The 25,832-nt window shown below is 48.9% G+C and overlaps 1 protein-coding gene across 7 annotated transcripts in view; it reads right to left on the bottom strand.

Annotated features, from left to right (window-relative positions):
• Positions 1 to 25,832, bottom strand: part of Trerf1 (transcriptional regulating factor 1) — a 211,805-nt gene that overhangs the window by 126,898 nt on the left and 59,075 nt on the right. For 6 of the 7 annotated variants that reach the window (XM_071613389.1, XM_071613388.1, XM_071613392.1 and 3 more), the window contains one exon: positions 312 to 394. The exons of the other annotated variant lie outside the window; for it this stretch is intronic. The gene's annotated coding sequence lies outside the window, so the exon portion shown is untranslated. The remainder of the gene's footprint in view (positions 1 to 311; positions 395 to 25,832) is intronic. 7 annotated transcript variants of the gene reach the window in all.

The following is a 25,832-nucleotide window of genomic DNA, read 5'->3' as shown; positions in this document are numbered from 1 at the left end:
GCTTTATTCCTTCTAAACTCTCCCAGGGCTCCATCCACGGACATCCCTTCAATTCTTAAGCATTTACAACAATTCTGCAAAGTGAAACAAGACCAGGATGCCCTCGGCCTCACTCCAGATGACACTGAAAACCAGTATGTGGATCCACTGACCATCTCCCAGGGAAGGTTTTCCAGAAGTCTCTGGGGGACCCAGGCCCAGGGCAGCCCTCTGCCCCTTCTGGGGCGTTTTCCCACATCACAGGGGTTAAAGAAGGATCTTATGATCTCTGTCACAGAATCTTCTCACACCAAGAAGCTCAGAGGCGCTACCTGTGTGAGGAGTAAGGGGGTCACTCCTTCAGGGCCGTCCTGCTTCAGCGTCTTCCTCCTTCAGCATCCTCCAGAGCCAGGGCCTGTAGGAGTGACCCAAAGAGCACATTCAGGACATTTGGCTTCAACATGGGAACAGTCAGGGACAATCAGGGAGAGGCTAGAAAAGGGACGGGGGACAGAAGCTAGAAGAACCTGACAGCGGCTGGGCTGAGCCAGGAGGACCCAGCTTGGGCTGCTGAGGAGGGTCCCTGAGGGAGAAGAGGACTCAGGGGAGAATGACATCCAGCTCCACTCTTCTGGTTATCGGGTCCCAAACCCAGTCATCATGGCCCCCTCTTTCCCTCACACCCCCCCCCAAACTACCAGCAAATGACATCAGCTCTAGCTTCAAATTACATCATCATTTTTGACCTGGGCCACCGCCACCGTGTTGGTCCAAGCCTCCCTGAAACCCCACTCACTTCTGGTTCTGCTTTGCAACTCACCTTTCCATCACCTATGGATTCTGGGTTGAATTGTGTTATGGGGTGAACTGTGTCCCCCAAAGCTCCTGTGCTAAAACCTTAACCTCTTGTATCTCAGAATGGGTCATATTAGGAAACAGGGTCACTGCAGATATAATTATGTAAAATGAGGTCATATTGTAGGATTGGGGGGGGGGCGCTAACCAATATCAATGGTGTCCTTGTTAAAAAAAAAAAAAAAAAAAAGGAAATTTTGACACAGAGACATACAAAGGGAGAAGAGCATGAAAAGATTGGTGTTATTCAGTTCAAGTCAAGGTTTCAGAAGCTGGGAGAGAGGCCTGGAATTGATCCTTCCCTAGAGTCCTCAAAGGAAGCATGGCCTTGCTGACACCTTGATCTTGGGACTCCCAGCCTCCAGAACCCTGAGACAATGGAGTGTTATTACTTAGGCCACACAGTATGTGGAACTTTGTTACAGCAGTCTGAGAAAACTAATACATACCATGCTCTCCAGAACAACTTAAATGGTCATTTAAAAAATCACTCCTGTGAGCCAGGTGCAATGGCACATGACTGTAATTCCAGTGGCTCCAGGAGGCTGAGGCAGGAGGATCCCGAGTTGAAAACCAGGCTCAGCAAAAGTGACATGCTAAGCAACTCAGTGAGACCCTGTCTCTAGATAAAATACAAAATGGTGCAGGGGATGTGGCTCAGTGGTCCAGTGCCCCTGAGATGAATCCCTGGTTCCACCCACCCCCAATCACTCCTCTGCTTAATACACTCTTATGGTATTTCACCTCCTCCAATGTAAAACAAAGTCTTTGAAATCATTTACCAAGTCCACATAATCTGGCTGATCTCTTCCCTGACCTCTCCTCCTTCTCTGCCCTTCCTCAACTTCCTCTAGCTATAATGGCTTCTTCACACATCCCAAGCAGGCTCCTGCCTCAGGCCCTTTGCACTTGTTCTCCCTCTGCATGGAGTTCTCTTCCCTGGGCATCCTTCGACATCCTTCAGGTTTCTGCTCTAATGCCCTTTTCAGAGAGGCCCACTCCACCTCATCACATTTCTATCCCCACCTTCCCTATTGTATTTTTCTTTGTATCTCTTGTCACCACCTGGCATTTATTTCCTTTTTAAATGTCTCTTCCTTCACATCATTGTATTGTGGTATGCTCCAGAGCCCGACACATACTAGGTGCTCAAGAAACAGTTGTTGACTGATTTACACCAAAGAAGCCAAGAGAAAAGAGGACGAGAATGCACAAAGGAGGAAGTTGTCCTCGGTATCAAAAAGTAGAAGAATCCAGAAAGATAAGGGCTGAAGCGACCATTGGGTGTGGCCATATGGAGGCCCCAGGGCACTTTAGATGAGGCAGTCCCTGTGGACCATAAGAGCCCTCGGCTGCAAAATCCACCAAGTCCCTGCCCGGGGCCAGGAATATCGTCCACAGCCAGAGGCGGGCGGGTCTGTGAGTGGGCAAATCGCTGGACTACCTTCCAGAAGTCTGTCGGTCTGCGGGGCCAGGAGAGGACAGGAGATGATGGCCGAAGGCAAGAGGGCCACAAGGGGGCGGAGTCCCAGGTCCCTAAGAGGCGGAGGGACCATGCAGAGGAGGGCCCCTGGCTAGGGGCAGGCCGCCTCTTGCCTGAGTGGAAGGAAAGCAGGCTGGGGTGGGTCCAGGTGCAGAGGGAGGCGCGGGGTGGGGGGCACCTGGGCGGGCTCACTCTGAGCAGCTCCTTGTGGGGACAGCTGAGGCCAGGCTGCCTCCTAAGCGAGGCAGGGTGGCGGAGGCACGGCGAGGGGCAGCCACTGTGGGGTTGTCACGCAGGCGCAGCCCTTAGCAGCCAGGGTGCAGGAGGAGAGTGTTCCTAAAGGGGAATTCGAGGACCCCAAAAGCTCCATCCCTGCCCGGGCAGCCATCCTCATTCCCCAGGTGCCCAGACGCAGAGCCTTGTGCCCCCCTGATTCCTCCCGGTCAATCACAAAATCACACTCTTCTTCTATGAGAGGACTCGTGTTTGTTGAGCACGTGCTAAGTCCTGGGTGTGTTCAAAGCCAAAAACCTCCAACAGCCGTTCTGCCAAGTGTTTTTCCATCTGCTTTTTGGAGGATGACACCAAGTTTCAAAGAGATTAACTCGCTCAGAGTCACACAGGCAGCAAGTGACAGAGCTGGGGCTTAAACTTTCATTTTTCTATACACTGTCACCAACCTAATCAAAGTCCTCAACATCTCATGCTTCAAATTCAACAGGATAAACGCCTCTCACTCGCCTCCTATTGGATCCATTTCACAGTCTACACTTCCTGATGAATTTTTTTGTGGCACAGTTTTACCCTGTCCCCATCCTACTTGATCCATTTTGGTGGCTTCCCGATACAGGATAATTCAAACTCCACAGGCATCCCCTGTCCTCTTGTAAATGATGCACTCATCCTTGACCTGGCTTCCCACATGCCCCTCTGCCCTTCCCACCCCTTGCACCCCGGGGGCCCTCACCCTACAGCCCCACCCTTCTCTCCACCTGGTTCCTGGCCCTCTATGGAGGCCCATTGAGCAGGGACCCCTCCCCACTCACCAGGAGCTGAACCCCCTTCCCTTGGCTAACGTTCCACCTGCCGATGTAGACTGCAAACCCCTTGAGGGTAAGTAACCGTGTGTAGAAAACCCTTGCCATAGCCCACAGCCCAACACATATCTCAATGGTAAATGTCACCTGATCCACAGAACAATTATGATGCTCAGGTGACAGAATTTCAGAGGGTTTTCAGAAAACACAGGAGAACTGTGATGGCTGGGGGGAAGAACACTGTTTGTTTGTTATCAGGGATTAAACCCAGGGGCGCTGAACCACTGAGCCTCATCCTGAGCCCTTTTTGTATTACTTTCAGACAGGGTCTCGCTGGGTTGCTCAGGGCCTCACTAAGTTGTTGAGGCTGGCTTTGAACTTGCGATCCTCCTGCCTCAGCCTCCCAAGCCGCTGGGATTACAAGCGTGTGCCACCATGCCCAGCAACACTGGCCTTCAAGTTTGGGGGGGCACACCTGTTCTGCATTTGTCCTGCATGACCCCATGCCTCCTGGTGTGGGGGTCTGGCACCTTCTAAGAACTACTCTGCTGAGGAGGATGGTTGGATTTGGCTCCTCCCACCTGGTCCGGCACCGGCCCAAGCAAGGTCCTGGTGTCTTTCTTGCCACCCTTTCACTTTCGCTCACAGCCTGTCTTCTTCAGGAGAAGAGCTTGCCAGTGACCAGTCTGGCTGAGTGGGCCAGAAGAGTCGGGGCTCTCCTCTTTAGTAGGAAAAAGACTACTCCATTTCTGGGAAATCAGGTCTGTTAAACTCCACTTCGATCATCACAGAGCGACACCCAGTGATTCTAGGAAATCCAGAGCCACAAAGGGAGGATGGCTGGGGGAGGTGGAAGTCAGCAGACCACCCAAAGCCCATCAAATCCCCCCACAAAGAGAGAAGGGTGGTCCTGAATAACAGGCTCTGGGAGAAACTATGGCAGTCAAGGCCCTGTCGAGATCTACCAAAGGGGCAGTGTGCGCCTCATGACTTAGCTGAAATAATAGGAGCCCTGGAGCCAAGCCTGGGATCAAATCCTGACCTTGCCACCTCGCAGCTGTTGAACCTTGGGCTGGTCACTCAACTTCTCTGAGCCTCATTCTACATAAGCTAATGTGAGTCCTCGATGAAACAAGAAGTGTACAAAAACACCCAGCACGGTCCCTGGCATTATGAACCAGTACCCAAACTGAGAGGTATCCCCAGCCCCTAAGGGGCCCTCTGGATGCTCCCCTCCCTCCTTCAAGCCTTCAGACCTCAGGGCTCTCTCAGCACTCATGAAACAAATCCAGAAGCTATACAGCATTTCCCAGCAAGAAGGTTTGCAAAGAGGGAATGACAGAAGTCACCACGGGAACCAACAGGCCATCCCATGGCTGGTGCGAGAGAAGCACTAGATCTTGGTCACTGCTCACAATGCTGGGGCCTCAGACCACACCCAAACAGGAAGTTTAGGACAAACTTAGAAAACAAGTACACACAGCTGCAGGGGGCTGCACACCACGAACAACAACGACGAAATCCAGTCCTCCTGGAGGGCTCAGTGTGGGACCATAGCAGCACACAGCGCATGCGCCAACCACCCTGCTATTCTGGAGGGTCAGGATGCACCGCTGCCCCAGGCTCCGGGGCCTGAGAGCTCTGAGCTAACTGTGTGGAGCTGAGCTGGTTTGCCAAAGCCAGGATCTGTCCCCTCCGTCCCCTCCCAGGCATCAGCAGGGGCCCTAAACAGCTATCAGGGGCCTGGGAGCTTAGGCATGTAGGATTATTTTTCAGCTGGGAGATCTGAGCACAGAAAGAGGAAGTGACACGCAGCCAGCCGCCCCACAGGGCTGGGGGCCTGCATCTCTGTCTGGCTACCCAGTTGGTGCACATTTCTTCGGGCCCCCCAGTGCTCCCTAGGAGATCTCAGGCTGCCGGGTTCTTCTCTTCTGAAATCTCACCTGGCAATAACAAGTTCACTTGTATTTTCATGCCAGTCTGAGGATCTTCACTCCAGTCACTGTATTTGGAAGTGCAGATGAAAACTAGAAGGGCTCCTTCCCCTCTGCACCCCATCTCCCAAGCCCCTGTGGACCTGGAATCTGCTTCTAGAAAACCTGCAAGGTGCATGTGCACCCACGAATACTTGGTAATTAATAAGCAACATCAATACTGTTCCTACTGTCTCCCCCCAACCTCTGCAAGGTCACGTCCCACTTGTTTTTGATTCACCTTCAGCAAGGTCATAGCCCTGGTCCCACCCCCCCCCCCTACATTCACAGGTGGCCCCACTATAAACCCGGTCACCTGACTGCTGGCTCCACAGCTGCCCCCACTCAGCACCTCCAGCAGTGGTTTCCCCACTCCCTCCCCAAATTAGGTTCCTTTTTTAAAAGTGACTCATTTAGGAAGAGACAAAACCAAAACTTCAATGGTAAAGATAAAACAGCACCAAGACTCTTTAAACACCTCCCACTCCATGCAGAATTGAGATCCGATAAGCGTCCCCAGACTGGACCTCCTCATTTGGAACTTACGGTATACACAAGTCTTCTAGCAAAAACACTTCCAGTAATGTCTTCAACTCTTTACATTTCAGTGTCTCCTTTACAGAGACGGAGAGATGGCCTCGGGCCTCCAGTCAGTGGCTTTTGCAAAATGAGGGAAGGAGAAATTAAAGATTAAAGTCGATGCTTTCCACGGGCTCAAAAAAATGATGTGATGTTTTACTACATTTACGATTCTGATTTATTAATGCAGGATATTGGCATTAGATCATGAGCCTAATGAGAATTCTGGGGAGTTTCTCATTAAAAGACAAGACTTCTTGGTATGTGAGATGTTTACAACATTCGAGCACAGGAGAAAGGCCCAGATTATATAATACGATGCATACAGTTGCACGGGCTACTGAGAGGCCTGAATAAAACCAGGCTAGGGCAAGCCATCAGGATGAGCCGAATCCGGGGTTCTCAACGTTGGCTGCCTTTCCTTACATTCCCAGGCGCTCCCCACCCCCACCCCCTGAAATTCTGGAACATTTTGCCTGTCATGGGGCTCTGGCTTCAGGTCTTTTTGTTTTTGTTTTTGAAATTGGTCCCAGTGATTTGAATGTGCATCTAGAGTTGAGAATCTCTGATCCACAGATAAGGAAACTGAGATCTAAAAAAACAAGGAGAGCTTGGGGGGGGGGGTCACTCACTGATAGAGCGCTTCTCTAGCATGTGCAAAACCCTGGGTTTGATCGCCAGCACAGCAAATAAATAAATTAAAATAAAATAAATAATTAAGGAGCAGTCCAAGATGGCACATCCGGTAACAGGCAAAACCAGAACCAAATCTGCTATCGACAACTCCTAGTCCAGGTCTGCAGTTTTGCTCAGGTTTTTGGTATTCACAAATTTGTTATTATTTTTTAATTTTTTTTAACAAAAATGGGGGAACTGTTTTGAACAACCAACAATAAAAATTTTTTAAAAATGGGGGAACTAATATAGAGTTGCTAATTTTTAGTTTCATCAAGTAAAGGTCTACAAATATCTACCAATTACTATCACCACTTCCTGACATGTTTTGGCTTATTTGCCTTCCTAAAACCCTCTCTGCCCCCATCCCACCCCCACCCAGAAGGTAAAAGCTGATCACCAGGCCGCTGTCCACAGTCTCACTCACCTTCACTCGCCCTGCTCCTTATGACAAATCCAACCAAAACCCAGTCCTCAAAAAATTCTTCATCTCCTCCTTTCCTTAACTCTATAGACATCTGTTTCTGAAAGTCCCGACTCCACCCACAGACTACTTCCCAGTCCCACACTTCACCTTCCCCCTGACCCTGACCTGCCCACAACATCTTTCCAAGTTACAACAACCAATATTTATAGCTTGTCCCTTCTAAATATCTCCCTGATCCTGGCTACTGCTGAGGAATAGAACTAGGGGGTGACAGATGGAGTCCCAGCAAGGGCAGTTCTCTTTTTACCCTTTGGTTTGAATTTGGGGCAAGCAAGTATTCTTTTAAATGGAAAAAAATATATATATATCACACACACACATACACACACACACACACAGCAGGTTGCAAAATACATGTATATTCGTTTCTACTTTGTGAATTCAGAGAATTATCTAGGAAGTTTAAAATATAAATGATATTTGAGTGGTGGGATTATAGGTGACATTAATTTCACTTCCCTTTCCTCTTTGTTTTCTTTATTATGTTTTACTTACATAATAAAAGAGTTTAAAAGAGCTTAAAACCTGAGGCAAAGCATTTTCTGATCTCCAAAGCCTCACAGTATTGAGAGAAAAGACGCCAGGCCGGGTCATGGGCTGGAGTGCAGAATCACCTCCTTTTTGTAAAATGGAAGATTCCCCATCAGGCTCTCGGGCTTCTGCACCCTGCCCAGGCCTCTGACGTGAGCCATTCCCCAGCCACGTGGGTCCCCAAGAACAGAAGGGGAAGCGAGGTCCTACCATGAGTCTCAAGTCCTACGCAGAGCCCGTCTGGCCTGCTGAGGTTGTGCCCTGCAGCAGGTGGGCCCACTCTCCTCTTGAGTCTCCCCCTTCCCTGTCTCTATTTTTCCCAGGCTGCCCCCCGACAGCCTCTTTGAAACTCTGCGGAGGCAAAGGGCCACACAGATCCAAGTTAACAGTCGAACCCACAACTTACAGATCAGAGGCCCCCAAACCCTTGAGATGGGGTGTAAGCTGGAGGATTCTCCACAGTCCCCATGGCTCCCTAATGCCTCGCATGGGAAAGGAGGGGTGAAAGAGCAGAAGCAGAACTGCAAGAGAACCCGGGAGAGGGAGAGAGTGTGTGATGTACAGAGAAGTACAAGGCATTCATTCTGGACATCTGGAATGTCTCCTAACACATCCAAGGCCGAACAGAGAAAAATCCCCAAATACTTATGAACAGCAAAATTCACACCCAAGAGGCTCAAGTGAGGAACTCTCAACCGTTTGTGGGCTCCACCTCTTCAACCCGCTTCCCCACAGCTCCGAGGACCCTTCCTGGGTCTAGGAGGATCTAGGCCAACAGGAGTGGGTGGAAAAAAATAGGAATAAAGAAAAAAGAAATGAGATTAAGCAACACCACACTGAGGCGGGCTGGGGCCCTCCCAGAGCAACGTGGAGCGGTCAGTGGTCTGGGGCAGTTCCTGAGATGCAGGAGAGGAGGCTTAGTCTCCTCCTGACCTCGTCTCCAAAGGTGAAGAGGTGCAGGATGTCTGCCAAAGACCCAAACTTCTTGGGCCCTTAAGGTAGTAAATTTTAAAGAACTTGGCAACTTTTCAACTGCCAAAACAGAGTGGTTCACACTCGATCCAGATGCATGTGTGGCCTGTGTGAGATCTTTTTTTTTTTTTTTTTTTTTGATGGTGGTGGTCCTCACTGTGGTGCTGGGGGTCAAACCTAGGGCCTCATGCATGGTAGGCAGGTTCTCTACCACTGAGCTTCATACCCAGCCCAAGGCCTTTTGGGAAATCCTCATGGAGGCCATCAACCTAGCCTGCAGCTCCAACGCTCTAAGAAGGAAGCCTTGGACAGTTCGGGCTCAGGCGTTCCCCTTCACTGCACTTGACTGACATATGGCAGTCCGTGCAAGCAGGGGGCGTCACTACCATGTACAAGTGTCCTTTGTTTCAGCTGGGGGTATGTGCCTGTCTTCTCTCTGCAACCATTTGGACTGTAAGCCCAATGCTTCCCTTTATTTCTTAAAAACCCTCCGTTAGCCAGTGAGCTCTTACTAACCATGTATACCACCAGTTCTCAAACCTACCAACCCCTATCATGGGCCTCTCTCCCATGACTGGCTCCCTCTGGCCCTGACCTGGTAATAGCTTCTCCCATGATGCGTCCCTGCACCATCTGCACCATTCCATCCCAGACAGCTCCCGCAACCCTCCTCTAGCTCCATAAATAATGACTTTACTCAAGTTCCTTCAATTAAACCTCTTGAGCAAAGAATTCAAAGATAACTCAGAACCTAAGATCTGCACCTAAGAACACTGGAGTATCATGGTTACACACATTCAGAACAGATGGACGACATCCTGAGGCCCGGCAGAAAGCTACCTGCCACCCATTGCCAAAGGAGAGTGAGAGGTGGGAGTGGTAGGAGAAAGTCTCATGAAGGAAGTGAGATCTGAGTTGGGTCTCAAAATCCAGGGTCAATTGGGTCAAGTGGAGAGGAAGTGGGAGACCATCCCCAGCAGTGAGCCAGCACACACGTGGCACTGACCACAGAGTGGGTGGGGCACGCCATGAGGAATGGTGTAGGAGTCGGATCCATTGGTCTAGCCCACTGCTGCCTCTGATCTAGCTGTGTGACTGGGACTGACCCATCCTGGGTCCCATTCCTCAGTAGTAACTTATGAATACAAGGACACTGGTACCTACCCACCAGGGTTATTCTTTAAAGAGAGGATGCTTAAGAAGCTTAGGATACTCATTGCCTGCCATCAATAAATGTTATTTTAGCTTCTATCAAAAGTACCCAAAACTAACTGTCCAGATGATGTTGCCAGGGCTCTGTCTTCTTTCTCACAGTCATGATGCTGGAAAGAGGTGAACACTTGCAGGATGCTTATCACCATGAATACCCCAAGAAAGGTAAGAGCCAATTGAGCGTTAGAATGCCCAGGCATCCAGGGAGGGAACTCAACGTGCCCCACAGACACACTCCGCTCTCTGCTCTCTGGGACCTCTGACTGCATCCCTAGGCCTCCCTCCAGCTGGATTTAGTCAAAGGAAGAACCTTTATTCCCATGTCCCCCGTCTCAGCACGGCCCTTCACCATCACAGCTTCTACTCATGTCCCCATCTCCCCAACTCGGGGGCTCCCTCCTTCTGGCCACCCACTCTTGCCAGCCTTGGGGTTCTTCACCCTCCTTTGATGGTTTATCTCACACCGCCCACTTTTCTGTAAATAGCCTTCTTTCATTAAAATCTCTCTAGTGGTACATTTTGCATGCACCCATCATTTCCTGCTGGGTCTCTGACTAACAGCCAGGACACACATCCATCCACCAGACAGATGGGGCTGAGACCACAGCCCCACCTATCTCCACCCACTTCGGGCCTAGGCAGAAAGTGAATGGCAGCTATTAAGACAGAACACCCAAGTGTTTTGCTCAAGAAGAATCCTCCAGGACTTGAACACCCCCAGGAAGCTGGGTAAAACCAGGAGATCCAGAGACAAGAAACTCTCCCAATCCCAGCAGGGTACATTCAGAGGTTCCCCCAGGTCCACCTCGTAGCAGAACTCCTCTGGAGCACGCAGGAAGCCACAGACTCCAGACCAATGTCTGAAAATATCTGCTCATGGAGGTCTTTCCAGCCTGAAAATCAAAAGATCTTTCAGGAAAGGATACTCCAGGGCAGCCTCTGAGATGCCCTCTGCTCGCTCTCCCAGGTGACGCAAAGTTCTGAGGCACCCCAGCTACACCCAGCAGGCTTTCAGGTCCCAGTCCTTCACACCACAGACTCCATTTCCACCTCTCTTAGCAAGTCATGCCAGGGCCTCAGAGTTTCCTTACTGTCTCTTTTGATGAATTGACTGTTCCCCTTTCTCCCTCACAAAGACTTGGTTCGGTACAATACAAAAGCATTTGTTAAGTGGTTACTGTGTACAAGTATCTTGATTCTCTGCACTAGAGATGCAAAGATGATTGAGTTAAAGATCTCAGGGTCCAGGGGCCACAAAGATCAAGAAGGAGGAAGGCTCAACACAACCTACAGGGCGGGCCTCTCGGGGAACAGAGAAGCTTGAATGAAACTGGGCCTTGAAGGACGGGTCTGTGATTCTGGTGACGTGGGGGAGAGGAGCAGGACTGAACTGTCCAGGGCAAGAACAGAACACAGCCGGTCAAGGGGTCTGTCTCCAATGGAGACCACTTGATTCAAGACCCAAGCACATTCCATAGAGCAGAAGTGAAGTCTGGTCCGAAGGGTTCGTTCCAGCAGCCTCCAAAGTCCAAACACCCCCACTTTCAGAAATGGTTAAAGGCAGTGGCGGGGGGGGGCGGAGGCAAACTGCTTGTCCTCAAGGGGATGTCTCAGCCTGACACTCACCATCACCCCCTTGGTCTTGAGGGTCTTGCGGTGGGTGGAATCCCCATGTGGAGAGGGACCTAGCCGCCCCAGGTCTCCACTCAGATCCACGCCCACCCCAGAAAAAATAAAAACCCCTCCAAGCACGCCTGCTCTTACTTGGAATTCTAAAATTAGACATTCATTCCTCTCACCTCAAAGCTTTTTCCTTTTCTATGCTGATATGCAAATGTCCTGGGAGAGGCTACGTCACAGCAGCCACATATGGCTTGGCAAGAGGACTTCCAGAGACCTTTCCTGGGAAACAGGCTTTGCTTAAGGGATGCTTGGGAGATGACCTGGGATTAGAAGGGAGATGGAAAGAGGAGGAAGAGATGGCTGGAAGGAAGGAGGGGACTCCTGCACCCAATCAGCAGCACCCAACCAGGGCAGAGGGGAAGGCTAAAGACAGAGCCCTTTGAGACTGCCCCCCCCCCACTTGCTACAAAACCAAGATCCAATTCACATACCGTAAAACTTGCCCTTTCGAAATGCACAATTCACTGATTTTTAGCATATTCACAAGATGGCACAACATCATCACAATCTACTCTCAGAACACTTTCATCTTCCCAAAGAAAACCTGCCCCCATTAGCAGGCCCTCCTCATGCCGTGCCCCTCCTCCCCGGGCAACCACGGACTCTCTCCGTGGATTTGCCCATCCTGGCCGTTTCATATAAATGGAATCAATAATACATAGATTTTGGAGTCTGGCTTCTTTCACTTAGTCTAATGCTTTCAAGGTTCACCCACTTGTACTATGCATCAGTACCAAACTCCTTTTAATGGCTAAATTATATTGGATTATATGGATATACCACATTTTATTTATCCATCAGAAGACATTTTAAAGGGCAAGATGCTCCCAAAGAAAACTCCCTCCAGTGTCCTTGGGGATGCTTGGGCAGCACAACCACATACGTATCATCCTCCTCTGCTCCTTCCACAGGGCCCAAACCCTCCCTTCCCAGTAACCGACTTTCCAAACACACACTGGCTCAGGCCAGCAGCCCCAAATCAACCAGGCCATGATGGGAACAACTCTGTTTTGTTTGTTTGTTTGTTTTAATGAGACAAGTTTTCACTAAGTTACTTAGGACTTCATCAAGTTGCTGAGGCTGGCTTTGATTTTGCAATCCTCCTGCCTCAGCCTCCCGAGCCCCTGGGATTGCCAAGTGAATTCTTAAAGCCTCTGAAAATGTGTTCCCCACATCTCCAGGGTCCTGGTAGCAAAAGATGGAAGCAGGAAGAGCAGTACTGGCTTCACAGGCACGAGCTCTCTCAGGGCCCCATGCTTGATTGAATGTACTACGTCGCTGTCTTGAAAGTCTTAATAATTTTAAAACAAGGGGCCCCACATTTTCATTGGCACTGGGCCCCACAATTATTAAGCTGGTTCTGAGCAAGAGGCCAGGGTGTGGGGAAGGGAAGGACTCGAATCTTCCCAAAGCTGGTGGAACTGTTGCTACCACTCACTGGGCCGGGCCAGGCTGGTGGGCCAAGGCAGGGTACCAGGGAGACGCTGATGCTGAAAACCCAGCTCTCAAACTGCCTGAGACCACATCTTCCTACCCCAAGGCTGAGCAGTTGGCTGATAAGGGCTCCCTGAAACAGACTGGCTGAAAGTCCACGTGATAAGGGGAGAAGATACAGGCCTAGACTGTAAAGCGGGGGGCACTCAAACCGAAACTCGTTTGATCTAGTGTTCACTTACAGGTTAAGAGCAAGAAGAGGAAAGAAAGCAAGAAGAAACCCACATTAACTCAAGTAACCGGCACTGAGAAAACTTGTTAAACATTTGCTTTATTTTTTTCAACTGTCACCTTTATTTCCAGTATATCAGGGAAGTTAACTGTTTCACCAAAAACCTGGTATTTGATCCAAAGAGAGCACAAGGTGAGTTTTCAAGACAGATAGCCACAGAGAGGACAGTACTAGCAGGGGTCTCAGGAACAGTGTAGGTCACTGGCTCTTGTCCCTGAAGTCCATCTGCAGGGATCCCTAAAGCTTAGACCCCACACCCCCATCTACTCCAATTCTTACTTTATAGATGAGGAAGCTGAGGCAGGAGAGGGGAAGTAACTGACCAAGGTTACCCACAGAAAGGGGCAGGACCAGACCCCGGAAGCCTTTAGCTTCCCTCCCCACCTCCCAACTTCAGGAGAACCACCCAAATTCACACCCACACGCTGCCAAACTTCCCTGGATCCTTGGCTCCAGTCTTCCAGCACCTGTCGTCGTCAAAAAAAGGAGTCTGGTTAGATTTAAGGCTCCTAAAGCCTGATGCAGAAGATGCACCTGCCTGCCCCCAGCCCCCAGCCCTGTCCCACAACCTGGCAAAGGGCCAAGGAGCTCCAGGAGAGCCCCGGGCCTTCCTAGGTCCAGGGCATTGACCAACTTGGCCTTTCCTGGGAAGACTGAAGTCTCACCCTAGTTTTTTCAGGGATAGGTGAGGGCCACACGAGGGGGACAGAGCTCAGGGCAGACAGGAAAGGCTGGCCGTCCACTGCACCAGAGAGGGATCCAGGTGGCCCCTGGGATGCAGTAGAGGTTCTAGCTCCCATTATATTTTGTCCCTTTTCTATAAAGGACACTAACCAAATCAAACCTTCCTCAACACCAGCCGCCTGGATTCCTTTAGTTTAATTTGTGTTTCTCTCCCTTCCTTCTGCTTTTCCTCACCTTTTCCCTTGAACGAAATCGATATGAGCACTTATTAGATGCTGGGCATATTCTATCTGCTGGGTCTATTGCAGTGAACAAAGCAGAGCAAGTTTTGGTGTTTACATTCTAAAGAGCGGAAACAAAGAGTTAAAGAAATGAATTATGTACCATGTCAGAGAGTATCAAATGCTTTGGATAAAAATAAAGCAGGATAAAAGGGATTGGAAATGTCAAGGAATGAAGGTATTTTATTTAGGATAGTCAGGACAGGGGTCTCTGGAGGGGGGAGGGGAGGGAGCCAAATGGATATCTGGAGAAGATATTCTAGGCAAAAAGATCAGCAAATGCAAAGCCCCTGGGGTAGGAATGTCAAGAACAACCAAGACTCCAGCATGGTGTGAGTGATGAGGAGAAGGGCAGGTTAGAGATGCAGAGAGGGATGTGGGGAGAGGAGGGAGAGAGCAAGCAGGTCCTGAAGCTACAGCAAGCCCTTTGGTCTTTTCTCCTAGCAAGACAGTAGTATGCAGGTTCTGAGCAGAGGTAATTGATCTGACATAGCCTGTCACATGACCTTCCTAACCAGTGTCACTACCAAGCAGCCTATGGTGGGCACATCTATGAGGGGACCAGATTCAGGAACCAGGCCCTGAGCCCAGCACAGCCTCTAAGTCCTGTGTGATACTGCGAACACATTTCCCTTTTCCGGGCCTCCACATTTACCTCTGTGAAATGGGAAGGTCATATTAGAAGATGTCTAGTGTCCTTTTGACAGAAATTCTTATTTTCTGACCCTCATACTGACTGCCCTACCAGTCTTAGTCTCTGGAAGCCCCCAACTATTCCCCACTGCCTACCCCACCCCAAAGCAAACTCTCACTGCCCCAAAGGCACAGCTCTCTAGGGAGAAAGGTCCAGCCCAGGAAATAGCCACGTCAGCAACGTCCTCCACCGATTATAAAGAGCAACCACTAAAGATAGCGCAGCCTCCACACATGTTGGTGGGGCGCAGCCAGCAGGGGCCAAATCAGCAGGGTGCTCCTAAGTCAGCTTCTGCCCAGGCTGCCAGTCTCTTGGGTCTCTCTTGCCACCTGCATCTACCCTCTGGTGGGACAAAGTTCTGGGTGTAAGAACTGCTCCAGGGCTGGCGAAATGGCTCGGTGGTTGAGCGCTGCCTGGCACGCATGAGGCCCTAGGTTCCATCCCAGCACTGCCAAACAAAACACAATGGCTCCACCCCATCCACCTCCTGGAGGGTCAGGAAGCAAGACACAGCCTCCCCCACCAGGCTGCGTGAGCAGGGCTCTTCTCTCCACCATCAGACTGGGAGCTCCGTGAGAAGATGGGCTCTACCACCCAACAGATGGGGTGCTCATCCTATGTCTCCTCCTACGCCTTCCCCATCAGATCAGGGCTCCCCACTGTGTCTTTCCACCCAGACTGGGAGCTCCTTGAGGCAGAGACTGTGTCTCTCCAGGAGACCAGGAGTCCCTGATGGCAGGGGTGGCACCAGCCCCATTGGACTAGAAGCTGTCTGAATTCAGGGTTCATATGCCTTCTTTCATTCTGCCACCACATGGAATCCCACAAATGTCTCTATATTGAGTGGTTTCTTTTTAAAAAAAAAAACTTTTTTTCGTTGTAGATGGACACAATACCTTTATTTACTCATATGTGGTGATGAGGATGGAAGCCAGCACCTCACACACGCAAGGCAAGTGCTCTACCACGGAGCCACAACCCCAGCCCTATATTTAGTGGTTTCTTTTTTTGTTTCTTAATATTTTTATTAGTTGTTGATGAAATTTTTTATTTTATTTATTTGTATGTGGTGCTGAGAATCGAACCTAGTGCCTCACGCATTCTAGGCCAGTGCTCTACCACTGAGCCACAACCCAGCCCTATCTAGTGGTTTCTTAAAACAACATGCTGGGCGAAGTCCAGGACCGAGCCACCCACCCCTGCACCCTGTGGCTGGAAAACTCCCTGCATATGAACCTCCAGGCAGAAGGAGCAGACAAATCTTCAAAGCCACTGTCCCCCCCAACAACTTCTCCAAGACTTTTTACAGGCTCTGCCCAAAGGCTATTCCCATTTAAACAGCCCTTGCTGGTGACTGAGGCTCTGGCCCAGCTGGAATGCACCTGAGGACAGGGAGCCCAGAATCCAAGCGGGCTCCCAAGCAGGCTCAGGCTCAGCCGCACCCTCAGCTTCCAGGATGGGGAGGAGACTCATCTCAGGGGCAAGGTGGACAGCAGAGGAGGTGAGGGTGGACAGCAGGCATGGGCCTGGCTCTGCAGAAGCTCTGCACCTCACAGGGCAAGCAGAGACACCAAGGAGGGACATTTGCACACATGGGGACTTGGGGAGGCTGCTGGAAGCTCCCCTGGCATGCAGTGTGCTGGCTCATGTTGGCAAAGGGTTTCCGCAGACGTGCAGAGAAGGGACAGGAAGGCTGGAACTTGCAATGGCTGAAAGCAATCACCCCATCGTGGGCACCACTAACATAGGGACTCTTCTAGGTCCTTCCCACACGCCAATCCTCCAGTCTCCATAGCATGCAATACCACTGCCCTCCTAAAGACCAGGCAACAGAGGCCTGTCCAAAGTCACTCACAGGGAAGAACGAAGCAGGAATATGGTTCCCAACATGTGCTCTCGGCCGCCTCCCTCTCCAAAGCCAAAGGGCATTGCCTCTGCTGGTTCCACTGGTTTCCCAGAACCCCAAGGTAGAACCATGGGAAGCCACCCAGCCACCGCATCCTGAGAGCCTGGGAGACTTGAGTGGAACCCAGCAGAGTCGCACTGCATCAGAAGCTTGGGTACACTGAAAATGCCACCCTGAACCTTTATGACATCCTTTCAGGAGCCTCAGGTTAGAAAATTCCTACCTTCCTGTGTCCCCCTTAGAGGGTCTAGAGTTGTGGCTCAGTGATAGAGAGTTTGCCTAGCACATAGGAGGCACTGGGTTCCATCCGCAGCACCACATAAAATTTAGTCCATCTACTATCTATCTCTATCTCTCTCTCTCTCTCTCTCTCCATATATATATATTATTTATTTATAATTTATTTTAAGTATCCTTAGGGAAAGAGTGATCCTTTTAGAAAAACTCCCACAAAAGTCATGATTATTTGAAAAAAAAAAAATCCAGGCATAATGGTGCACACCTGTAATCCCAGCAGCTTGAGAGGCTGAGGCAAGATGACTGTGAGTTCAAAGCCAGCCTCAGCAAGAGTGAGGCACTAAGCAACTCAGCGAGACCCAAAAGGGCTGGGGATGTGGCTCAGTGGTTAAACACTCCTGAGTTCAATCCCTGGTACCCCCTGCAAAAAAATAAAGAAAGCTGTAAAAGAGAGGGGTGTGGAAGGAGGAAAAAGTGGCCCCCAACACGTCTCAGCTCTCACTGTCCAAAATAATATAAACTTTTTTTTTTCTTTTTGGTGCGAGGGTTCAAATCCCTGCCTTGCACATGCTAGGCGAGTGCTCCACCCCTGAGCCACAGCCCCAGTCCTTGATCATTTCTAAACAGTGTGTTAGTTACATTTTCAACTAAAACTCCCCCCTGTTCTTTTCTTCAGGCTTCACATCTTTTTAGGAAAAGTTCATCTACGTGTACATCAGTGAGTCCCAGTGTGACACCAAGAGTCTCCATGACGTCTGGAAACCGAAGGAAATAAATAGTGGCTTCCTCAGACTTTTTTGCAGATGAACAACTGGACCTGCCGTTTGCAGGGTGCTTCTCATATGAACACTTGGCATTTTGGGCTGACCTGGGGGGCTGTCCTCCACATGGGATGCTCAGCAGCATCCCTGGCCTTGTCCCCCTCCCCTTCACTGAAATGTGACAATAAAAATGTCTCCAGACATTGACTGACAGGTGCCCTTGGAAGGGGGCAAAATGGTTTCCAGCTGAGAACCACTGTATTGAACAAAGCATTGAAAACACAATCCACAAACTGTTTAAAAATAAGCATATCCAATTTTTTCTGACTCCTTGGATGCCATGAATTTGAAAACTCTCCAGGTAGCTGCCATGGCTCCTTCCAGTGAATGTGTCTAAATACAAGTGCCCCAGATTCCCATGCCCATCCACCCTTCCAGCCCCAGCCTTCCCACTCAGTCACATTCATACTTGGAACCAACCCATCCTCATGTGCTCAACATGCCATCAGGCACTAGCTATCCACCTGGGTGGGTGACTGTCAGCTCTGACCGAGTGCTGCAGGGGTGAGAGCCCGAAAACACTAGGCTCGGGGACTCCAGTAGCCTCAGAGGCAGCAGTGGCCACACCCAAGAAAGGGGACCCGGGTTAATCTCCAGTGTGGATGATCCATTGTGCTCCCCAAAACCTCATCTGAACACACAGCTTGCCTCAGAGTGAACTACGCCAAATCTGAAAATAGGTCAAAGAGAGAACCGAATCTAAGTCTGTGAAAGACCAACAACCCAACAGATAAATGGGCAGAGCATGAATCGCAAGAAAAGGAAACACAAATGGATCTTGAACTTGTGAAAAGATGCTCAACCACACTCATAAAAGAAATGCAAATTAAAACTAACTGAGACGCTGGTTTTCATCCATCAGATTGGCAAAGATCAAAACCTATGATAACTCACTGTGTTGGCGAGGGTGCCTCATTCACTGATGGTTTAAAACACTACAGCCTCCTTGAAAAGGTACACATGCACGTCTACCAACATCACAAATGTTTATATGCCTATGCCAGCACTTCCATTTCTGGGATCTTATCCAACAGGATTTCTCCTACATATGGCAAAATGGTGTGTACTCCAGGATACCTACCCATCATGGTCTGATCTGTAATGAAAAAAGATTGCCAATAGCCTCATATCCACCTTTGGGGGAGTGCTTCAATAAATCTTGATTCTTTTTCAAAATGGAAAGCTATGCAACCATACAAAAGAATAAAGGCACTCTCTCCATGATCTGGGATTAATTTTCAAGACATGTGGTAGGGTAAAACAAGCAAGGCATTGAAGACATGAATAGTAGAACAACAGTTGTTGGGAAATACCATCTACTCACATATGCAGAAGATGTCTTTGCATAATCACCCAAAATGCTAATAACTGTATTTATCTCTAGAGAACTGGTCAGCTAGGGGCAGGATTATTTACCCCACTTTAGATACTTTATAACATGCAAACTTTATACCAGGTGCACTATTCAATCAATTCATCAGTCAATAAATAACAAGCAAGCACAGAGGAAAAGACATTGATCTGGTGGTGGTACATCAAGGGGGGCATAGGCACTCGACAGACATTACAGGTCAGTATCCACTTTAAATCTTCTAATCCTCCAAGTAGCCATACTTGTCAGTTTTGGGTTTTTTTGTTTGTTTGTTTGTTTTTTAGTTTTAGGTGGACACAATATCTTTATTTTATTTTTATGTGGTGTTGAGGATCGAACCTAGCACCTCACGCATGCCAGGCGAGCACACTACCGCTTGAGCTACATCCCAGCCCCCATACTTATCAGTTTTAATGTCCCTGGTTTTTTGATCCAAAAGTAGGGTGATCAGCGCATTCAGAACACCAGCTTCCTTCCTCAACAAGGTTTTGAAAGCATTCATCCTCAAAACTATCTTTCCCTCCTCTGAAAAACCACAGTCGCTAACACAGAGTGCCACCATCACCCTGGAGCTACAAGGATAGGCAAGCAGAATCCTTTAGAAGGTGCACTGCAGGATCCATAGCCAGGGACCTGGGGGCACCCACACTTTCAATAGTGCCTCAAATCATTCTGGGCTGGAACTATGCATCACAAAGTGACCTGAACCCCAACACCTATCAGGAGTGGCGGGAACCCCCAGTAGCCACCAAGGATCTGCAATGCAGCTCTGCCTGCGGCAATGTTTTAATGGTGTATTACTCAAAGGTGCCACCAACACCACTTTAAACCCACCCCACCACCACTGCCACTTCATCATAAAATAACCCTTATATTTTAAGCTGTAAATCAGCATTTGTCAAGTTCTAAATTGGGCTACAGCAATATTTATTCATCAAAGGATAAATCTTCCCTGCATAGTCATAAAACTGCCTAATAATTTAATATGCTATCATTCTTACCTGAAAACTTGTCAAAAAGTGGCCTGGAAGAGGCATGTGTTTTACAGTTGACTGACATTAAGTCTATAGTTTATTAAATAGTTCATATTTTAATTCTCTTATGGGGAAATGGCATTAAAAAAAAACACATCCTATGCAGAAGAGCAATTCAAAGATTCATTAGCATCTAATTTAGGGTAGAGAAAAGCAGATTCTCCAAAGAGGACCAAAGAGCCCTCTGATGAGTGATACAGAGAGACAAGCAAGAAAGAGGCAAATCCTAACACATGGAGAGAAGAATCACATCAGGGGACAGGACCCGGGAACAACCAGACAAGATGAAGAACTGTTTCAAGCAAAGGGTTAAAAATATCTCTCAGCTGCAAAATGATGACAGCCAGGTGAAGAAGTCCAAGCCTGGGACCTTTTCTGGTCCCTGGAGCAGGGAGCTCTCCAGACCTGGTGGTGGCACATCAGCCGAAGTCTGTTCTTCCCACAGCCCGTGCCGAAACATGTCTCTTTTAGGACACGAGGAGAAAGAACCCAGCCCTGAGATCAAGGTTACTCCACCTTGGCACTGTGGACACCGCAGGCTGATAATGCTCTGTTGAGGGTTGCCTCCTGTCACGGAGGATGTTTAGCAGCATCGATGACCTCTGTCCGTTAGTTACTAGTACTGACCCCACCACCACCACCCCCAATCATGACAGCCAGCAATGTCTCCAGACCAAAAATGTCTTCAGCAGCCAAGTTCAGGTGCATCTGAGAACTGCTGCCCTTGGATGAGTTAAGTCTCACTTAACTAAGGTGAGCAGCTGGAGGCAAACCCATTCTGCCCAACAAGTGTCATCTGTTCCCTTTGTGCTGCCTTTTCTCTGAAGTTTCAAAATATAAACAGAAGGAAATGCAGACACTTGAGCATCAGTACTGGTCCCCACACCGCCAACCTTCCCTCACTAGTGAAGTCCAGGTCTGCCCATGAGCCAAGAGGAACTTGCAGACTTTGCCTCCCTTCTCTGTTCTACAGCCCCCTCCCACATGTCCCCCACCCACCAGGCTTCACCTTTCATTACGAAGTCACCCCCCATTTCCTTTACGTTTTTCCACAAACTTGTGGTTTACTTGGGCACAAGAACGTGCTTCAGGCTGGCATGCACTGGTGGTTAATGACAAGGTGGGTTTCCGAGCCACAAACACTATTAATTTTATGTTCTAAGGCACTCTCCCTGTTCGTGGGCGAGTTGGGGAGGAAACTCCTCCCCTGTGCTGAACACTGAACTCCTTACAATACTTACATAATCAAAAATAGTGAACCACTTTTTAATTTGGAAAAAAAAAATTTAAAGTCCAAGTTCATACATTCACATCTGGTGCCGCACCTCCCACTGCAGACCAAGATGCTATGTGAGACCAGTGAGATTCCACGCAGCGAGCTGCCTAGCTATCAAGGCATTTAAACCCATTGGGAGATAATACAATCTAAGCTGGACTCAAATAATGCTGTTAAAAGTTTCAGCTTTGATTTCATTATAGAGTTTAAAAAAAACTAGCAACCTTATTAAGGCAGTTTTAGAATAGGATGGAAAATATTAAAACAAAGCTGGTTTAGAATTACTATTTTTTTACATTTATTTTTTAGTTGTAGTTGGACACAATACCTTTATTTTATTTATTTATTTTTATGTGGTGCTGAGGATCGAACCCAGGGCCTCACACATGCTACGCGAGTGCTCTACCTCTGAGCTACAACCCCAGCCCAGAATTATTATTATTATTTTTTATCTATTCATCCTCGTCTATTTATCAAGCAGTGAGATGGTGTCCAACCCCCAAAAGCAGATGAGCAGGAGAAAGGTTGCACGGGCCACCTACGCAGCCCAGCACTGGCTGGCCTTGCACCAAGTCTACACAGTGACCACTGACCACATTCTAGCAGGTACAATTTCCAATCATGCAAACCGACTTCTCTGAATTTTTGATTAAAAAAAACCCAAACCCTAAAAACCAGACTGCTGTGAGATTTTCCTTAAAGCTTTTATCTTTCACAAGTTTCATTCATTCAAAAAATACCAGCTAACTGTTATCACCAACCAGCACACCTTTAGACAGCATGTGGCACTGCCAGAGGAAGAGACCTTCAAGGCTTGGGCTCTTCAGGGGTGTGGGGGTTCTGCTAGGAAGGTGTTTAGAACTCCCCAAAGTAATCCATGAATGTCAAATGGTGCCTGGAGACAATCCTGTTTGGTTTTTTAAAACAGTTTTTCTCGTGGCCTATCTGCTCCATTCATTGCACACAACTTCACCGAATTAGCTAAGAGTCCAGGGTAAGCCTTGCACCAAACAAGATTAGAGCAAACACAAAACAAGACAGAAAAGAAGACACCAGAGGCAGCAAGGTACCTAAGTCACAGGCCATAGCACACACAAGCTGACTGTGGCCTGGAGGTCCTGCAAACCTCTGTCACAAAGCCATCCACCAAGACCTGGACTCCAGCACTCTGAGCAGGCCTTGAACACACCAGAGAATGGCAAAGCCAGAACACCACGGATGGACATAATGCAGAGTCGGGGAGACAGGGTGGCTTAAGAAAGAAAAAGACGTGAAAATCTTTAACTGTTCTTTAAAACAGGCTGTCCTGGGTGCATTTCCAATAGAATACAGGCTGTATTCTGGGAATCAAGATGTGGCTCTTGAGGCCACATCTTGTGGATCAGAGGCCACACTGCCTATCCAGCAGTATGGTCAGGAGGTTCCCTGGACAGGCGAGCTGCCCCCAGAGGGTTATCCTCTCAGGATGCAGGCATACCCAAGCCCAGCCATCCCAGAAGCTGATGTCAGTCAACAGAGGATAACATGAAAGGCACAGGCTGGACAAAAGTGACAGAAGACACCTCCTCCACCATTTTGAGCCATTGAACCAACTGCTCTAGGTCTCCATTGGCAATCTCTCCATTGCTGTTCCTCAGCATTAATTAAGATAATACCTGTGACCTAACACTGGGGACTTTGGACCCAAGGAACATACCCAGCAAGAATGGCTCATCATTCCTGATTACGTTATTTTATTACTAATATTATCCAGCCGCCATTGATGAGGAGCCCCGAAATTCCTACCTCCCAACTTCAAAAGCTTGACAGGAATGAGGCCATGCAGGTGACACTTGTACAAACACATAGTTCTTATCATGAGCTCGGTTAAGGTGAGCACGAACCCTCTCTAAGCCCAGCTAATGTGGCTGAAATAGCAGAAGCAACACCTATGAGGAGCTTCCTTCCTCAGGACCACGTCTGCTCTTCAAATCAAGAGCTGGTTGTCTCAACTAACAGTCCCTCTCTCCACCTGGCTGGTCAGCAATTTGCCCCTGGACACATGAATGTGCCCTGGCTGGAAGGTGTCATTTCAGGCAGTGACAGACAGTTTTCACTGGGTTTGTCAGGGTCTTGTTCAAGTCTACATGGGGCCTTCACCATCCTGGAAACTAACTTTTGAATTGGTTCTCTCTCCTTTATCAGTCATCATCAGTGGGAAAGGAGAGACTGAGACAGAAGTAGAGAAAGGACAGGGGACAGAATTCCACTCCCCACCTTCCCCGTGTCCAAGGAAAGCTCAATCTAGTCCTGCACAGGAAGGTCCACAAGAAGAGCAGCCTAAACAGCTCTGTCCAGCCCTCAGTCAAGAAAAGGAAAGAGGAGGATCCACAGCCCCTGACAAGAACTGGTTCAATTTTGCTGAGTTGGGGGGGGGGAGGTGTACATCTTCCTTAAACTTGCTCACCCCTAGCTCTCAGCACAGGACTGTAAGAGGCCAAGCCATTTAAAACAAACAAGAGTGTCTACCCCAACATTTAAGAGCGACATGATTTTAAAAAGAAAAAAAAAAAAAAGGTCCTCAGCATTCTGAGCACATATCGCGTAAGCTTTGTTCTGCTCGCTTCCCCACTTCCTGTTGCTTCCTCACCTCATAACTTTTTATTTTTGAAGCCTATGTGTTCGCATCAGTATCACTGTAAGGTTTCAGTGGGAGGCCGCTGGAGGGACCAGGATGAGGCTCAGTACTGTTCTGAGACACAGGACTGTACCAAAGACAGAAATCACAACTGCCCGACCATCAGGAAAGTACACCCAAAATTTCACAGCCTCCCGTCAACAGTGGGGGTGCTAGGAAAACACTTGTGGGTGAGCTTTACTTTGTGGGTAGCATCCTGTGTGGGCAATGGCCACTTAACCACTAGCTAATACCAGGTGGCTTAGAACTGGGAGCCCAGGGGAAAAAATACACAGCACCCACAGACCAAGAAACACCCCAGAGCAGACACATTCCAGATCTCTGGGTTATTCAAGCCCTTCCTGATCTTTAACCAAACCCTGTACTCTGGGAGATGATTGCCACTCGGAGGAGGAACTGAATGACTTAAATGCTTTGTGAGTAGAACTTGGTCTATCCTCCAACTTAGAATAAAGGTCAGAGCAAAAAGGAACATAAAAAGGAACCCCATGTGGCAAGCCCGCTCCAGTTACAGAGAAGGAAACTGAGGCCCAGACCTGCATCACAGAGCTCACCTATTAACCATAGGGCAGGTACTAGATTCCAGTCCTCTCATCTCCCAGGGTAGGACTTTTTAAGATCTTACGTATAATAAATGTTGGCTCAGCCACCATGGACACTGGCTAGTCCCTCAAGGCATGGACAGTGGAGAGGCCAATCCTTAAAAATGCTTTTTGTTGGGCTCACATGTGTGAGGCACTGGGTTCAATCCTTAGCACCACATTAAAAAATAATAAAGAAATAAATAAAAAGTTTTGTGTCCATCTACAACTAAGAAAATACTTTTTTTAAAAAAATGCTTTTTGTCTGACCTTTGACAAGAAGATCACATCTTCTAGAAGTATGTTTGGGATGGAAGACAGAGCAGCCTGTCCGCACAACCCACTCTGGCTCTGAATGCCGAGGATTACAGACTACCCTTCCACAGCTGCCCGGACTAGCACCCCCTCTGCAAGGCCTCCCGGGTCAGAGGGGAAAGAAAGTCAAACCTGGGAGACAGGGAAGTTAGCTCAAGGCACAGAACTGGGAATGGAAAGCTGAGCTCCCATCTCCGTGAACACGGTCTCACTGGTGGCCTTGGGGAGTCATGCAACTCTCTGTGCCTTCCTGCACCCATGGGTGCCATGAGAACACTGATCTCCAGCAGGCTGCTCCCTGTGCGTCTCTTGATTGTGAACCTCATCCTCTTCCACCCCTGACCACCACAGAGCTCATTTTTCCTCCTCCCACCCTCACCGTCCAGGCCTCCCGCTTGCTCTGCCTGCCTGGCCCATCTGCCAGCCCTCAGAGTGTGGATCAGCACACTAGAGGTTCCACGTAGATCTGGACCTGATTTGAGCTCACTGGGATCCCTCAGTGTGCTTTCCCAGATCTTCCCAATGGAATAAAGCTGTGCTCCCCAAATAAAATAAAATTGACAACACGACAGGGACCAGCTGTGTGCAAGATGCTCGGCTGTGTACAGGGTGGGCTACAAGATGAACATCCGGAGTTGGATCTGAGGGCCAAAGTCCAACCTCGCCCCCTCAGTTGCCACCTCTTTCCCCAAACGATCTTCACTGACCTCACCAATGCCCAGTGCTGCAGTATGTTTATCTGTCACTCATCACTGTCTCCCT

This window comes from Marmota flaviventris, chromosome 6 (assembly GCF_047511675.1).
Source record: "Marmota flaviventris isolate mMarFla1 chromosome 6, mMarFla1.hap1, whole genome shotgun sequence".
Taxonomy (NCBI): Eukaryota; Metazoa; Chordata; class Mammalia; order Rodentia; family Sciuridae; genus Marmota; species Marmota flaviventris.
This window is presented reverse-complemented; position numbering and strand designations above follow the sequence as displayed.